This window comes from Saccoglossus kowalevskii, chromosome 10, assembly GCF_978046115.1.
Source record: "Saccoglossus kowalevskii chromosome 10, keSacKowa6.1, whole genome shotgun sequence".
NCBI classification, from domain to species: Eukaryota; Metazoa; Hemichordata; class Enteropneusta; family Harrimaniidae; genus Saccoglossus; species Saccoglossus kowalevskii.
The window spans coordinates 31,436,905-31,457,387 of NC_140650.1; the positions used below are offsets into that span (position 1 = coordinate 31,436,905).

Sequence of the window (20,483 nt, forward strand, 5' to 3'; positions counted from 1 at the left end):
GTTTTGGAGCTCTACTACCAATCATACAGTACCTTCCTCTGATGGTGCACATTTTGTCGAATAAACAGTAATTATACAAAATCCTTCCTTCAACTTCGACATCCTACACACCTTTTAACAGGAGCATCACTGCAGTCGAGAGGAGATTTTCAGAGAGGAACACAGATTTTCATCTTCTATGCCAAAAGCATAAGTAGCAATTTTAATTTGTAATGCAACTAAAATGTGTAAAATAAGTAAATGTATTGAGCTTAATCATAACTATTTGAACCAACCATTCGTTATATAAAGGAATATTTGGTAGCATGTATCGTCCGTGGCCAGTGTATGATATAACTATTCTTAATAAATTATTTTGAAACTGTTTCTACTGACGAAACAATTGACATCTAAGTAATGACTGACGAAACAATAGACAACTAACTGACGACTAACCAAACAATCGACATCTAACTGATGACCGACGAAACAATTGACATATAACTGATGACCGACGAAACAATAGACAACTAACTGACGACTAACCAAACAATCGACATCTAACTGATGACCGACGAAACAATAGAGATATAACTGATGACCGACGAAACAATAGACAACTAACTGACGACTAACCAAACAATCGACATCTAACTGATGACCAACGAAACATTAAACATCTAACTGATGACCGACAAAACAATAGACATCTAACTGATGACTGACGAAACAGTATACATCTAACTGATGGCCAACGAAACAATAAACATCTAACTGATGGCCAACGAAACAATAGACATCTAACTGATGACTGACGAAACAATCGACATCTAACTGATGGCTGACGAAACAATAGACATCTAACTGATGGCCAGCGAAACAATAAATATCTAACTGATGGCCAACGAAACAATAAACATCTAACTGATGACTGACGAAACAAAAGACATCTAACTGATGACTGACGAAACAATAGACATCTAACTGACGAAACAATAGACATCTAATTGACGACTGACAAAATATACATCTAACTGACGACTAACGAAACAATACACATCTAACGGACAACTAACGAAACAATAGACATCTAACTGACGACTGACGAAACAATAGACATCTAACTGACAACTGACGAAACAATAGACATCTAACTGACCACTGACGAAACAATAGACATCTAACTGACGACTGACGAAACAATAGACATCTAACAGACGACTGACAAAACAATAAATATCTAACTGATGGCTGACGAAACAATAAACATCTAACTGATGTCTGACGAAACAATCAACATTTAACTGACGAGTGCCGACAAAATATACATCTATCGACTGAGGAAACAATTTACATCTAACTGGCGACTGACAAAACAATTGAAATCTAACTGACGACTGACGAAACAATTGACATCTGATGACTGACGAAATAATAGACATGTAACTGACGACAGATGAAACAAAAGACATCTAACTGATGACTGACGAAAGAATAGACATCTAATTGGCGACTGACGAAACAATAGACATCTAACTGACGACTAAAAAAAACAATAGACATTGGAAGACTGACGAAACAACAGACATCTAACTGATGACTGACGAAATAATAGACATCAACTGACCACTGACGAAACAATAGACATCTAACTGACCACTGACGAAACAATAGACATCTAACTGACGACTGACGAAACAATCGACATCTAACTGACGACTGACGAAGCAATTGATATCTAAGTGACGACTGACGAAACAATAGACATGTAACTGACGGTTGACGAGACAATAAATATCTAACTGATGACTGACGAAACAATTGACATCTAACTGGCGACTGACAAAACAATAGACATCTAACTGACAACTAACGAAACAATATACATCTAACTGGCAACTGACGAAACAATAGACATCTAATTGACGACTGACGAAATATACATGTAACTGACGACTGACGAGTCAAAAAACATCTAACTGACGACTGACAAAACAATAGACATCTAACTGATGACCGACGTAACAATAGACAACTAACTGACGACTAACCAAACAATCGATATCTAACTGATGACCGACGAAACATTAAACATCTAACTGATGACCGACGAAACAATAAATATCTAACTGATGGCCAACGAAACAATAAACATCTAACTGATGGCCAACGAAACAATAAACATCTAACTGATGGCCAACGAAACAATAAACATCTAACTGATGGCCAACGAAACAATAAACATCTAACTGACGACTGACGAAACAATAGACATCTAACGGACAACTTACGAAACAATAAACATCTAACTGATGACTGACGAAACAATAGACATCTAACTAATGACTGACGAAACAATTGATATCTAACTAATGACTGACGAAACAATTGACATCTAACTAATGACTGACGAAACAATTGACATCTAACTAATGACTGACGAAACAATTGACATCTAACTAATGACTGACGAAACAATTGACATCTAACCAATGACTGACGAAACAATTGACATCTAACTAATGACTGACGAAACAATATATCTCTAACTGACGACTGACAAATTTGTAGACATATAACTGACGACTGACGAAACAATATACATCTAACTGATGACTGACGAAACAATTGACATCTAACTAATGACTGACGAAACAATTTACATCTAACTAATGATTGACGAAACAATTGACATCTAACTAATGACTGACGAAACAATTGACATCTAACTAATGACTGACGAAACAATTGACATCTAACTAATGACTGACGAAACAATTGACATCTAACTAATGGCTGACGAAACAATTGACATCTAACCAATGACTGACGAAACAATTGACATCTAACTAATGACTGACGAAACAATTGACATCTAACTAATGACTGACGAAACAATATATCTCTAACTGACGACTGACAAATTAATAGACATCTAACTGACGACTGACGAAACAATAGACATCTAACTGATGACCGACAAAACAATAGACATCTAACTGACGACTAACGATTTATGAACGAAAGGTACAACAATGAAAATATTATCAACATTATAAAACAGAAAATAAGAACCTCTGCCCTTTGTAATGATTCAATTGATCGCAGTCACTGTTTGACATTTAGGTAATTGTGTCCAAATCGTGCAACATATACCTTTATTAGTTGTCAGTTATAGGAAGGGATTGTATTTATCAAATGTGATGAGTATATTATTAATATTTTATAATAATAACGTGGCCGGTATTTCAAAAGACTGTTGAGTTTGACATATTATGGGCATTTAAATAATGGGCTCAACGGGACAATTACAGATATATTTAGAATAACGTCCAGCTGCCTTAACTTCAATAAGTGAATGCCAGGAAAACATCTTATATGCCATTTACAATGAACTTGTATCCATCAATAGTAGTGATCAGTAACGAGATAAGGAGTCAACGATATAGTAACCCCTATCTCACGGGTTATAATTCACGAATTATCATACACCGTGTTTACATCATATTCCTTACTGTAGTCTTCAACAGACTGAAGACAACAGGTAAGGATCACCAAACTGATGGGTGTCCTAGCAACGGCCATACTAAACTTTACATACGTACTACGTCAAAACATCGGTACCGATTACTTAAATATATCTTAATTGCCAAATGAAGTGACTCTTTTAATGTTACTTTTTAAATAATTCTCACAAACATATATTTTTTTCTTTTTATTTAGTGCTTTATTATTGTCGTTACTTGCTTTACAATACATTAAAAGTAAACTTATTATGTCCCACCAATCCATTATATTGTTATATCACGTGACTGATGTGTGCAACAAATTCTAATGATGCATTGTCTCTGTTGGCATTTATGTGTGAAATTATATGTGAAGATTTGCTGGTTATTCCTCTCAATAACGGCAACCTACACCTAGTGGTCTGTTTCTGTCGACGTACGGTATACACCTTCGGCATAACAACGGCCCGCGCGACAAGAGAAACACAACAAGTAAATACATATGTTCTTCTAATTAAATCTGACGCATGTAATTTGAGTTTTGGAGCTCTACTACCAATCATACAGTACCTTCCTCTGATGGTGCACATTTTGTCGAATAAACAGTAATTATACAAAATCCTTCCTTCAACTTCGAAATCCTACACACCTTTTAACAGGAACATCACAGCAGCCGAGAGGGGATTTTCAGAGAGGAACGCCGACTTTCATCTTCTATGCTAAAAGCTTAAGTAGCAATTTTAATTTGTAATGCAACTAAAAAGTGTAAAATAAGTAAATGTATTGAGCTTAATCATAACTATTTGAACCAACCATTCGTTATATAAAGGAATATTTGGTAGCATGTATCGTCCGTGGCCGGTGTATGATATAACTATCCTTAATAAATTATTTTGAAACTGTTTCTACTGACGAAACAATTGACATCAAACTGATGACCGACGAAACAATAGACATCTAACTGATGACTGACGAAACAGTATACATCTAACTGATGGCCAACGAAACAATAAACATCTAACTGATGGCCAACGAAACAATAGACATCTAACTGATGACTGACGAAACAATAGACATCTAACTGATGACTGGCGAAACAATAGACATCTAACTGATGACTGACGAAACAATCGACATCTAACTGATGGCTGACGAAACAATAGACATCTAACTGATGGCCAGTGAAACAATAAATATCTAACTGATGGCCAACGAAACAATAAACATCTAACTGATGACTGACGAAACAAAAGACATCTAACTGATGACTGACGAAACAATAGACATCTAACTGACGACTGACGAAACAATAGACATCTAACTGACAATTGACGAAACAATAGACATCTAACTGACCACTGACGAAACAATAGACATCTAACTGACGACTGACGAAACAATACACATCTAACAGACGACGAAAAAAACAATCGACATCTAATTGACGACTGACGAAATATACATGTAACTGACGACTGACGAGTCAAAAGACATCTAACTGACGACTGACAAAACAATAGACATCTAACTGATGACCGACGTAACAATAGACAACTAACTGACGACTAACCAAACAATCGATATCTAACTGATGACCGACGAAACATTAAACATCTAACTGATGACCGATGAAACAATAAATATCTAACTGATGGCCAACGAAACAATAAACATCTAACTGATGGCCAACGAAACAATAAACATCTAACTGATGGCCAACGAAACAATAAACATCTAACTGACGACTGACGAAACAATAGACATCTAACGGACAACTTACGAAACAATAAACATCTAACTGACGACTGACGAAACAATAGACATCTAACTGACGACTGACGAAACAATACACATCTAACTGACGACTGACGAAACAATAGACATCTAACTAATGACTGACGAAACAATTGATATCTAACTAATGACTGACGAAACAATTGACATCTAACTAATGACTGACGAAACAATTGACATCTAACTAATGACTGACGAAACAATTGACTTCTAACTAATGACTGACGAAACAATTGACATCTAACCAATGACTGACGAAACAATTGACATCTAACTAATGACTGACGAAACAATATATCTCTAACTGACGACTGACGAAACAATTGACATCTAACTAATGATTGACGAAACAATTGACATCTAACTAATGACTGACGAAACAATTGACATCTAACTAATGACTGACGAAACAATTGACATCTAACTAATGACTGACGAAACAATTGACATCTAACTAATGACTGACGAAACAATTGACATCTAATTGACGACTGACAAAATATACATCTAACTGACGACTAACGAAACAATACACATCTAACGGACAACTAACGAAACAATAGACATCTAACTGACGACTGACGAGACAATAGACATTTAACTGGTGACTAATGAAACAATAGACATCTATAGAGTGAAAAACAATAGTTATATAACTGACGACTGACGAAACAATAGACATTTAACTGACGACTGACGAATCAATAGACATCTAACTGGCGACTGACAGAACAATTGACATCTAACTGACGACTGACGAAACAATTTATATCTGATGACTGACAAAACAATGGACATGTAACTGACAACTGATGAAGCAATAGACATCTAACTGATGACTGACGAATGGATAGACATTCTAACTGATGACTGGCGAAACAATTGACATTTGATGATTGACGTAACAATATACATCTAACTGACGACTGACGAATCAATAGACATCTAACTGACGACTGACAAAACAATAAATATCTAACTGATGGCTGACGAAACAATAAACATCTAACTGATGACTGACGAAACAATCAACATTTAACTGACGACTGACGAATCAATAGACATCTAACTGGCGACTGACAGAACAATTGACATCTAACTGACGACTGACGAAACAATTTATATCTGATGACTGACAAAACAATAGACATGTAACTGACAACTGATGAAGCAATAGACATCTAACTGATGACTGACGAATGGATAGACATTCTAACTGATGACTGGCGAAACAATTGACATTTGATGATTGACGTAACAATATACATCTAACTGACGACTGACGAATCAATAGACATCTGAAGACTGAGGAAACAATATAAATCTAACTTACGACTGACGAGACAATAGGCATCTAACTGACGACCGACGAAACAATATACATCTAGCTGATGACTGACGAAATGTATATCTAACTGACGACTGACGAAGCAATATACATCTAACTGGTGACTGACAAAGCAATTGTCATCTAAGTGACGACTGACGAAACAATAGACATGTAACTGACGACTGACGAGACAATAGACATCTAACTGACGACTGACAAAACAATAAATATCTAACTGATGGCTGACGAAACAATAAACATCTAACTGATGACTGACGAAACAATCAACATTTAACTGACGAGTGCCGACAAAATATACATCTATCGACTGAGGAAACAATTTACATCTAACTGGCGACTGACAAAACAATTGAAATCTAACTGACGACTGACGAAACAATTGACATCTGATGACTGACGAAATAATAGACATGTAACTGACGACAGATGAAACAAAAGACATCTAACTGATGACTGACGAAAGAATAGACATCTAATTGGCGACTGACGAAACAATAGACATCTAACTGACGACTAAAAAAACAATAGACATTGGAAGACTGACGAAACAACAGACATCTAACTGATGACTGGCGAAATAATAGACATCAACTGACCACTGACGAAACAATAGACATCTAACTGACCACTGACGAAACAATAGACATCTAACTGACGACTGACGAAACAATCGACATCTAACTGACGACTGACGAAGCAATTGACATCTAAGTGACGACTGACGAAACAATAGACATGTAACTGACGGTTGACGAGACAATAAATATCTAACTGGCAACTGACGAAACAATAGACATCTAACTGACGACTGACGAAACAATAGACATCTAACTGACCACTGACGAAACAGTAGACATCTAACTGACCACTGACGAAACAATAGACATCTAACTGACCACTGACGAAACAACAGACATCTAACCGATGACTGATGAAACAATAGACATCTAACTGACGACTAACGAAACAGTATACATCTGACTAACGACTGATCGACATATAACAATACACTGTCAAATCAATGAACGAAAGGTACAACAATGAAAATATTATCAACATTATAAAACAGAAAATAAGAACCTCTGCCCTTTGTAATGATTCAATTGGTCGCAGTCACTGTTTGACATTTAGGTAATTGTGTCCAAATCGTGCAACATATACCTTTATTAGTTGTCAGTTATAGGAAGGGATTGCATTTATCAAATGTGATGAGTATATTATTAATATTTTATAATAATAACGTGGCCAGTATATCAAAAGACTGTTGAGTTTGACATATTATGGGCATTTCAAAAATGGGCTCAACGGGACAATTACAGATATATTTAGAATAACGTCCAGCTGCCTTGACTTCACTAAGTGAATGCCAGGAAAACATACCTCAATAGATAAAGTACTCTTATATGCCATTCACAATGAAGTTGTATCCATCAGAAGTAGTGATCAGTAACGAGATAAGGAGTCATCGATATAGTAACCCCTATCTCACGGGTTATAATTCACGAATTATCATACACCGTGTTTACATCATATTCCTTACTGTAGTCTTCAATAAACTGAAGACAACAGGTAAGGATCACCAAACTGATGGGTGTCCTAGCAACGGCCATATTGAACTTTACATACGTACTACGTCAAAACATCGGTACCGATTACATAAATATATCTTAATTGCCAAATGAAGTGACTCTTTTAATGTTAATTTTTAAATAATTGTCAAAAACAATTATTTTTGTCTTTATTTAGTGCTTATCATTGTCGTTACATTCTTCACAGTATATTAAAAGTAAACTTATTATGTCCCACCACTCCACTCTGTTATGTCACGTGACTGGTATGCACAACAAATTCTAATGATGCATTGTCTCTGTTGGCATTTATGTGTGAAATTATATGTGAAGATTTGCTGGTTATTCCTCTCAATAACGGCAACCTACACCTAGTGGTCTGTTTCTGACTTTCATCTTCTATGCTAAAAGCATAAGTAGCAATTTTAATTAGTAATGCAACTAAAAAGTAAGTAAATTTTTAAGTAAACTATTAGAACCAACCATTAAAGACAGCTATATTCCAACTTGTACTCAACTGTTTGGCATTTGGTAGCATGTATAGTCCATTTATTTATTTATTTATTTATTTATTTATGGACGTGTGTGATTTCTTTAACCGCAATTTCCACTTTGTTATTCTGAGTTAAATGGAAATGAACTACATACAATCTATAGATCGCATTTTCCTTCCCTCTGGGACTGAAGCTAGTAGATGAAAACGTTATTTCCATAAAATAGAAGCAATCTGGCTGTTTGTAGTACGCTGTTAATACATTTTACCCAGACCGATTTCAATTTATTTGAGTCGTGCTTCCATCCCTAGAGATGAATAGGAATAATCAAATAACAACAGACCTTTAGGGGATCATTGTATTATCAAATTGTCAGGATTTACGTAAATTAGAAAACTCCGTCACTGATATATTAGACGTGAGACTGTACATATTATATGTTGTTAATAACTAATGGTACATATCAAGTAAATATGTTGTATTAAGATTTCCGGTTGGGTATATGATTTCCGGTTGGGTATATGATTTCCATTTCCCTGGAACGAGCTCAGATTTGTACTATATCAATATCAAAAGAATAAAATGTTGAATATTTATTTCCTCTGATGCTTTTGACTGATTTCGTTAGTTTTTCGTTCGTTCATTCATTCATTCATTCATTCATTCATTCATTCATTCATTCATTCATTCATCCATTCATTCATTCATTCATTCATTCATTCATTCTATCTTTCTTTCTTTCTTTCTTTCTTTCTTTCTTTCTTTCTTTCTTTCTTTCTTTCTTTCATTTGATAACATGGGTTGAAATACTCAAAGAAACTCAGAAGTCATTAAATTCAATAACACTTAAAACAAACCATTTACAAATGTTTAGAACTGTCAACTGTGAAGATGGTGTTTACTATTTGATTTTACAATCTAGACAAATTTGTAATAGACTGTTAACTCGACTATGTGTAATATATATATCCTTGTTTTCCAAGTCTTACATCGCCATCAAGTTTAGTTGTATCACGTGGCCATTAATTACACCAACTACACTGTAAATGTTTTGTGTGTGAAAAGATGATATTCGAATTTAAACGACTAATTGTCACGAAGAATGAAAACCCATCAGAAATAGAAAATAGTCATCAGAAAATAGAAAAAAATGTTTTGTTTAGGTCTTTGACCTGTGCGTTCGTCTGCATATTCTTAAGGTGCCATCACGTAATCAATGGTTTAGCCTAACGAAATTGACAAAATTGTTTTTGTAAACTGTCTTTTTACGGAATATATGAAGTTCACTTTGGTTACATATTTCAGGAAACACACAGGTGCCAAACATCATTTCTAGAAAGTAAATATTTACATAACTAGATCAGTTACTAGAGATCGGAGTCGGGGTCCCAATTTCATTTCGTAGTAAATCTTCTTTTTTTAATCAAAACCTAAGAATATATGAAAGAATATACACTGAAAGTAATACATCCACAGGGAGTTGGAATAACTTAAGTGAATAACCTCTATTAGTATGAAAATAATAGAGGTCATTTACGATGGTAAAGTAGAGGGTTGTAAATCTATAACGTAAACATCGAATAAACTGGTTATATAGCCCGTACAATACATTATCGTAGTACATGGCCGCTGATGTGTGTTGACCGGTCAGAAATTACCATGCATGTACGCATTATTTTATTATTTATTACAAATACATTGACATATGTTTTCTCTCGTTTCACAGAAATCTGAATCGGATTGACAAGGTCAACGTCTAGTTTGCATTAATCAGCTCAATTGATCAGATCACTGTGCTCTACTGACAACATTCTATATATTCGTGGTCAGCAGGTTCTGGTGTCGCCGCGTACTTCACCACCGTCACCGTATGTTACCAATGCTGCAGTTCTGCTATGCGGTTCTCCGCTAAGTTCAGCAATTACTTTAAGGGCGTGTTCGTCGACTGACTACTGCAACTGAACAGCTGAAGAACCACAAGGTGCGTGAACGTCGTCGACTGACTATATCAATGCTATAACCAAAGAATTTTAAGGTGCATGGACGTCACCGTCTCAAGTACGTATTCTACGTCGCCGTTCCGGCGTTAGTGTATTTCCGCGTTACCGTAGCCAAATGTATTTCTTATGGAACTAACTGTGTTCACGAACTGAACTAAATTGTTTGCGTACATATTTGTAATTATATTGAATCCCTATGATTTGTATTTGCATAACATTATATTGTAATTGATCAACTGCTTTAAGGGGCAAGCATTCCCAATAATTGCATGTTATTTACATTGAGCTGAGATGTTGTGGTGTTTCCGAAACCACTGTTAATATAGTACTATTTGTTGTAGTGATTATTGTGGCGTTTCTACAGCCACTGTTTAATTAGTTGAATTGGAGTTGTTGTGAAACCCAGCTGTAGTCTGGTGTCAAGATAATATATTCATGGGATGTTCAGAATACTTAACCTTAGTTTGTAACGAATTGAATACGGCGCGAATGCCGGTGATATTATGATGTATGTTGTATTTGACAAATATTGAAATTATAGTACTTTACTGTATGTAACTTTTCATATACTGTACGATCCAGAGATACCTCGAAAGCACACTATATACATTTATACGAATACGATATTTAGTTCTGATAACAACTTGTTTTTGTGTCGTTTCTTGTTGCGATTCCCTTGTTTGGGTTGGGGTCAACGGAAAGACTCGTATCTGACCGTCATCCGACTTTCTATTCAGACTCGGCCGTAACATGAACGATTACCTAAAATAACATATGTTAATATTAGTGTTCCCATGATGAATGTTATACATATTCAATGTATATTTGATGGTCAAAATAACAATTGGTCTCTCAAGTGTTTTCAAAACAGTCCTGTCATTGGTTGCTTTGATATGTTCTACAGAAATACGAATCCGCGGATTTAATGGCAAAATATCAATATTATTAGTTTATGGTTATATATTGAGTCATCGATGTTGCGTCAAACTGTTGTCTGCAATCGCTGACGTCATCGGTATACCATGGGTATACATTAACTGACGTCATCGGTATACCATGGGTATACATTAACTGACGTCATCGGGATGTGGTAGGTATACACTGACCTGAATGACTGACAATTGCGTTAATGTTTTATAGCAAGCATGTTTGCCAGCATTCTAAATCGTTCGGTGAATACGTCAGTAGTATTTACCTTGGTCCATTGGGTATTATTTACAATTCAATACAGTGCTGTCACATGTGATATTGTTTTGTTCTGCATCGCATATCTTATTCTGTGTCTCAATTAACGTATGTACAGAGAATATATATCATGAGTATAGGGTATATTAATCTAGTGATTTGCACTTACCCTCACAGCCTCCCCCCTACCCCCACCCCGATGTCATATTGCTTACTTACCAGGGGCAACTGGTGAAACTAGGGTAGCAGTCTTACATACGTAAAATCATGAATTTCACATTTAAAAATATAAATTTCTGCGAGAAAAAGAAATTTGCTAAAAAAAATAAAAGTTCGTGTACACAGTAATTCCAGAATCAAGATGGGATATCAAAACGTGCGTTTTGAGTAATGGTTTTTACGCGAATGCCAAGTGGATTTATTATGCGAATCATCGTATTATATTCTTGTAGCGCCGCATTGTCTTTGATATGGATGCGTGTAACTAGGAAAAGGTGTCATTATGCCACAGTGCAGGGGCGTCGATTCATTCTGAAAAGTGAGGGGGACACTTTTGTGTCCGCGTAAGCGGCCAATGTCCGCGCGTGTCTGAGAAGGGGGGACTGCCCTATGTTCCGACATCTCTATGTTCCGACACCCCTATGTTCCGACACACAGTATACTTGTGTCAAACTTAATCTGACTAGCCGTGCGTGACCTTTTACTACCTTGATATAACCAGGATGTCCTGTGGATTAATACTGGGAATCCAACTGTAATGTAGTCCGGCCATGATGCTCGAAAGTCTGTGAAGGCGGGATCTTGCATAATGTTATCGGATAATTATCAGAGAATTATCAAACAATGTTGCCCATTGTATCATTCTAATAGTTCGACAATTATTTGACAATATCCGTGTCAGTTGGATGTGGTTCCAACCTTAAATCCTCCGATTGCTTAACTATCGAAGTTTTAGATCGATAATTATCGGAGAATTATTTTACCTTTTTTATGAAAGTTGTACTTCGATATTCATCAGTCGTGGAATTGCAATGTTCCCGTTTACATCCGGTAGCACCTTTACAAGTTTATCTACATATTAATTAAAATCATTTATATATTTATTTATTATGCGAGAGATGAACAGGCACTGCATTTAGCATTCCGTAGTGTTTGCATAAGTTTTTGAGATTGCCAAAAAATACAAAGCTTTCACACTATTTTTTTCCATTCCTATATTGTGTGTTTTCGGCCAACATTCCTTGTTTACCTCCACACGTTATACGTTTTCCTATCAATCTAAGACATTGATAGGTCTCAGAGAATTAAACCACCACCCAGCTGTAGACCCTGTCTAATATCAATCTAAAACATCGAAAATTATCAGATATTTATCCGATAATTCAAATGTACAATAGGCCGGCTTCCTCTAATGCGAGGATATTGCACACGTTTATACTACCTGCAAATTTGATGCATAATTCATCGTTTAAGGTTAAGGTCCATATTAGACAGATTTCCTTAAGGAAGTCAGAAAGCACTATTCCATTCTTCGTTGTTCCATTGCATTGTTCTGATATTCCTCTTTATTCTGAAAATGTTCCCATATGTTACACTCCTAAATTGCAGTTGGTATAATACACAATTTAAATACTTATCCTTATATCTGCCAAAACATGTATATCCCGTATTTATACTTTACATTATTTCTTCAAAATCCTTGGTGTTCTGCAGATGTATTTAAAACTGCCTATTCGCTCAATTGTGCAGTCGTCGATTTTGTGTTTTACGTTTGTGTAAATTACCCAAACTTCTTTGCTACATATGTTTAATTTACTTATGTAAATCTTAGGTCAGGCAACGTCTCGCCATCTATTTGAATTCCATTTTTATCTATATGTAATTTCTTGGCAGTGTAATAGCGTTCTCTTAAATAGATAAATATAAAAATAAGTAAATAAAATATTGAGAAAGCATAAAAAGACTTATTTTCAAATACATGAATATGTCATGACTAATTCATTTTATCATAGACAGGATTTGCCCAGAAAATGCCATTTGATGATTTTGAATAACGTATAATAAAGTTAATGAATTTATAATGTCAATAAGTAATGGATTATACGATGTAATATCCAACGTAATACTTGTACGCTACATCAATATAGCTTTAATTTGATATATAACATGATGGTGTTTGTCTGAGGTATTCCTATTTAATATATGACAGGCTATTGCGTGATTATATCTTTGTATAAGGTTGACCCCATAAAATTCCCTTTTTATTTGACGCTGTGTATAATTTTTTAAAGCTAACATATTTACCCTGATTTCAGATTCTACAGCCAAAATTGACCAAATTAATTCCCATGTTTCTGTCTATTTTATGGCATGTAAATTTGACAGCCTTGTCTTAATTTTAATTGTACAGTCAGTATTCTGTAACTAGACTGATCACGCTGAACAGAGAAAAAACATGTTGCTTTGTTCTACCATGGGAAGGGGTATTTATCCAATTTTGGCTTCCGACCACTAGCGTACATATTTACATTGAAAATAAGGCACATTCTGGCCGGCTCAGAATTTATTGGATGATCGTCGAACATAAAAATACTAAACAATTTAGGTCTCCCCGAGTACAAGTTGTTAGGGGCCCACATGAAGACTGCCAGGTACATAGATTATTGTTGATCTGAACGTTTGGCAGTAATTAAAAAAATAAATATTTTGCGTATAAAGCTTGATAGGATACATCGCGTCTGAGAATATTGCCTACTATGATCACAAAAACACCTCCATGAAAGCCCATGGCCAGAAGAGTGGCAAGTATTATAATCCGGCATAGTTATTTTTTAATGTAAAGAAATGTAACATTGTGCTACAAAAGGTGAGCGTAGAATAATATTTGAAGAAGAATAATGATATTTTTTCTTATAGTAAAGAGATAAAAACGCAGTGAAATGTCAACAACGTTTCTAAAATTTCGTAGGTGTCAGAACCTATTAGCATCTCAACATAGGGTTGTCGGAATATAGAAATGTCGGAACATAGGGGTGTCGGAATATATATGGATGTCGGAACATAGGGGTGTCGGAATATAGGTGTGTAACCCCTCAGAGGGATGTGCCCCCCTCAGAAGGTAGAAATCTTTTAAAAATGCAACCAAAATGAAGTCATTTGGTGCATGCATACTTGGGGATTTTCATTCTTGATCATTAAGAATACAGTACATGTACACAGAACCAAAGGCCTTACACAAACGCAGGCTTTGATATAAGCCTATTATTGATATTTGGGTAAGTCTGGAACGTGGAGGGAACAGTTGATATTGTGTCCCCCACCCTTCAGAAAGTGGGGGGACGTGTCCCCCCTGTCCCCCATGATCGACGCCCCTGCCACAGTGATGGTATTTGTCACATATATAAATGAACGAGATTTATATCAACGTGCCTCGGCCAATCGCTATAAAGTTCACCATTCGTTTCACAAAACAGTGCAAAACAACGTTTCGCCAAAATATCCATCACTTACAGTTAGCGGTATTGACCTGTCTGAGCCCTGTACACTCAGGAACATGTTGTTTTTAGATAAGGTCAGATGTTAATATTAATATCATTTAATTTCCGAGGTTTTATTTTAAGAAAATACTATGAGTACTAGAGTGTTATCCCCGATGGAGAGGGGTTATTGTTAAGAGTAAGATTTTATCTCGCTCGCCTTAGGTAAAACGTATTTGACATTTAAAATATTGTATTGTAATAATAAGTTGCTACCTTTGTGGACAAGTAAGCACTAACTGTTTCGATATTGGGAACCGTCGACAAAAGAAAAATTTTCATTTCACGGACTCGTATGGGCGATAGGAATTAACTTTAGAGAGCAATGTTTTTTGCAGAAATGTTATTCGATTGAGGTACATCTAACCTGTCAGATGAACAGCTCAGCCAATTTCAATGTATTCACGGTATAAACCAATATTAGACCATTGCCTAGAGTGATTCAAGTATGCAACTCAAACAACATCACAAAATGTATATGCTGGCGTAGTAATCAAAAAATGCTTAGGTTTCTGATGTGTAAGGAGATTCATGTCATGATATCATAGCGGGATAGTTTAGATTTCACTTTAGTATTAGATGTTGTTGTCGACGTTTCTCTTTTATGTTATTGCATAATTTCTTATCAGGCTATCACTCATCGTATGTTGGTGAGTGAATCTTTGACAGATATATGTACACTACATCCATTAGCGAGATAATATCACGTCTATTAATTGACTTCCTCTTGAAACAGACAATAAAGTGTATATTACTTGGATAAAAGATCGTAACATCGCATATAAATTTCTTGTGCATCAAACACGCTGATATTCTTATTATACGTCACATTTATGACAAACGAAATGATACTGTAATTGTACGAACACACTATTAATGTGCATTATATTGATAAAATATTTTGTTTCACTAATACAAGAAAACGTACGATTGACAAATAATAATATATCATGTTGTGACTGATTGGATACATACCACCTAAGAGGGAATTCTACTTGAACCTTTTCACCTAACAACCTCGTCATGAACTTGTGTCTCTGTTCTTATTTCGAATTGTCCTTACTTGCAAAACATAGACATAATTTCTCATATCTTGACATTTTCTGAAGCTTTCAGACAAGTGTTTTAAATACTGCACATAACAACATATTATTATGTTAATATTTGTCTACACAGTACATTCCTTTTGAGAATGATTTTATTTGAATAAATATCATTGAATATCATTTGACATGTACAGTGATTGCAAATATGCATACATACAACTGAATCGCACCCCAACTGAAAACATGGTTGCTTACAATGATATATTGATGTTCATATGAATTTGATGTCAAACTGAATTAGCGCCGCAAAATAATTACCCGTGACCCGCGACATAGAAATTTCAGTAAACCGCTTTTAGTGAAAAGCATTCAATGCGCCTGTTAGTCAAATAAATTATGCAAAATGAAACATTAAAATAATTACATTGAAATATTAAATTAAAAATAACGCCATACATATATCTAAATTTCATGTTATTTCCTTCATAAAGTTTTAGTTATCCTGCCTGTAAAACATAACCTATTCAGAGAAGGTAATTATGATGACCACGTATTATTTGATTATTTATTGTACATCCGAAGTCATTACCAGTGACACCGGAACACTCTGAACAGTACACTTTTGGAACGATTGTCTTACATAGTAAAAACAGTCTAGTTGGATCTGTATGAATATCTGGTCTAATTCTGCCTTCTCGATGTTAAAACTACAAATGTTCGTTCATTTTAACACATGCTTAATCTTTCTTCAATCATGCAAATGTAACTAGTTAAATTGTTTTACAAATTCTTAGTACGGAATATAATTTTTTTGTAACTAGTCGAACAGCTCAAAATTTGTCACACACTTGACACACTGTAATTTCGACCACCAATATAAAGCACGATTATAATAATTATAATACCCGAACACGCACTTGTTTTGGGGTTTTTTTACACAATTGTGTTTTCCATCCGACGATCACGTTTTCCGTTCAATAACCATGAATTGAGCATGGGTAAGAAATAAAACTATTTTGAGAACGAAAGGGACATCAAATACTATCATACCAATGATATTTCAATATTAAACATATTTTGTTACATAATATCACATTTTGAGAGAGTGTTTCTCTTTGATATTTACAACCAAACAAAATGTGCATGTATAATTCTAGCACGTGACACATAGGTATAGGCACTATATATAATTGTTACAGAGAAATAAGCTAAAGTAAAAAACTCGTTTTATCCACTCAGACATAAGTGAGTAATATAATCACTATGCGTTCATGTTCATAAAATACTTTTATTATCGGTACGTATACTTCCCCGCATTTGTGAGTTATAATCTCGTGTTAATATGTTAGTATATATGCCTATAATTTCGATTAGAAATTTACCAGGTAGCTTTCAGGACACCATTTGGTAATACTTAACACTATGTTTAATATATTCCCATATTACATTGAATATATCAATTCAATTACGTTTTCTAGATTTGGTTTTGGATATTTAATATAATCAGTTTTATTTTCAAAATAATACATGTATTTTAATTGTTCACACTTTATTGTGTTACATTTCATATATTAAATAATGTTTACAGATACATACAAAAGAAATCGACTCAACATTTCCCTAGTTGATAAGATTGTAAGACAGTTCTTTAAAAAAAGACAACTAAAAGTACATGGGAAAGTTCAGTTATGAGGTATGAATGCTGTCGTTTTTACTTTGACGTGCGCGATCAGATAATGTTTGCTTAACATCTGTTACCGGACAACAGGTTATCACAACTGCAGATACCACTACGCCATCAGACTGTTTGATTGAATTGGTATGTATCGCTCAAGATTGCGTCACCGTTTTTGTAAAGATTGAAAAACCCATTACATGTTAGTATTCGGATGTTATCTGGGAATTATCCCTCAATGCTATGTTGTGAAATAAATCTGTTCAGCGTGAGTGAATTTCGTATTAGTATGATTTCGATTTCCTTACATTCATTCATTAAAATGCGGGATTATAGTTGGTATGTAGGATTTACCAAGATAGTTGTTAATGTATCGAACCACTTTTCTCTCGTAAAATCTAATTTATATTCATTGCGTTAAATTGACATTTCCTTAGTGCCATCTTGTTAAATCGGGCGTTTAAACTTAATTGATCTCACGTCATATCCTATAATGAAAACGTGTGCTTGTTTAGAGTTGATGATGACATAATAATAGTTCAGTGAGACATAATTTGCTGCATTGTCCATGCCATTCAATCGAATACTCAGTCTAATTAGTGTTCACATAACAAGCTCCAACCATTCACGACGCATAGCGTGTATTGAATGCGTAAACATTTAATATGGTATGCTTGAATGCAAGTTACTGCATCGTGATTTCCACTGGGGCTTAATGAAAAAGTATCTCGCTGTTTTTATTCCGTTATTAAAAAACAGTGTGTTTCAAAACCAATATAACATATATTAACCAGGAGTATCCGACAATATAATTATTCATTGAGTTCTTTTAATTGGTAATTATAGATCGCATTAATTACTAGCTAATGTTGGACATACACCATGTGTGTAGTCAAATATGTCATTGTGACATCATACTTACGTCGAGTACATTATTTGCACGGTAGTTCTTCTATTGATGTTTTTAGACATTAATCGTCATCAAATAACGAATTGTTTTATGTGTTGTTTGGTGTATAGTATATATTCTATTTTGAAAACTGGTTTTACAAATCTGTCTTGCGTAAATGGTCAAATACATAATTTTGGTTAGTTTTGGTTTGTTTCATTAACGAGTAGGCTTTGAACAGTTCTTATTATGTGCGCCTCGTGCCGAAAACGTATAGGTTCCACCCATCCCCGTACGTAATATCATTCATCATTATAAGTTCCAGTATTCTGTTCAGACCACCTGTAACACCGTATCCTCAGTATAGGTTGAAAGTGAAGCTCGCATCTTATTATGGTCGAACGGTTGACTTATTTCTTCAAGTTAGTTCTCTGCAATGTTTAATAGTACCTTTCATTGCGATATTTTCATATCTATATAATTTGAATTTAATCTGTCAAACAGTATCGAGGAAATGGATATGATAAACGGATAATAAAAAGAAATAGTCAGACATTTATAATCAAATTACAAAAAAGTGATGCTGTTTCCTGTTTTTAAATATTTTGGATTTTGTTCACAAAATATATGCAGTATTTTATGGAATTGACATGCTTGGCTAATATAAGTAAGCATATGAAACGCAAAGAAGTCACGAAGTTCTAATTAAATTGTTCACTACATATAGCGTAGTTTCATGCACCGATCTTCTTCACCCTCCCACGATGTCAACCTTTTGAACGTCTCCGGAAAACCTTTAATTTAATAACTTTAAACAAAGAAGACTGTGTGTAACCTCAGTGCAAATCGGATTATAAATCAGACATAGCGAATAGCGGGGGATTTGTATAGACCAGGGAATGGGGAAATTCAGTTTAACGTTCACATTTGATTACATCTAGAAAATAGAAAAAAAGAAACAAATCAGTGTATTTACCTATGTGACAAAAAGCACATTACAATGTTATGTGATAATTAATTGATTTATTCGGGAATTATGTTATGGGTGAACCCGAGCACGAGAACAGTACTGACTCACAGGTAAAGTAAAAATGAAATAATTCCGAACAAATGTAAAATGTAAAATAAACATTTTACGGAGAGTGTTTCGCTGAATCACGAAATATCACTGCTAACCTCCTAGCTGAAAGCACGCAAATAACAATACGGGTTAGGTGAAACCCAAGCAATCTAAGAACGCAAAAATACTTAATAGGTGTTAATTACGTTGCATCTTTGTTTGTGCCTGCGTCTTTATTGTGAAGCAGCGTGACGACCATGTACATATTACCAAAGTTGAGTCAAAAACACCCACGTAATAATTGTTTTTTTTCGTGTAAAATAATCGTGGTCAATCTCATGGTAATGTTCTAGTAATAACGATCAGTGGAAACTGATTGTTATCAAGCGAGCACTTACAC

General features: G+C 34.9%; 1 non-coding gene across 1 annotated transcript; it reads right to left on the reverse strand.

The window, feature by feature from the left end:
• Nucleotides 1-8,072: 8,072 nt before the first annotated feature.
• Nucleotides 8,073-8,221, reverse strand: LOC144341779 (U8 small nucleolar RNA). The gene has a single exon (XR_013418656.1). It is a non-coding gene; the product is annotated as a U8 small nucleolar RNA (small nucleolar RNA).
• Nucleotides 8,222-20,483: the final 12,262 nt, after the last annotated feature.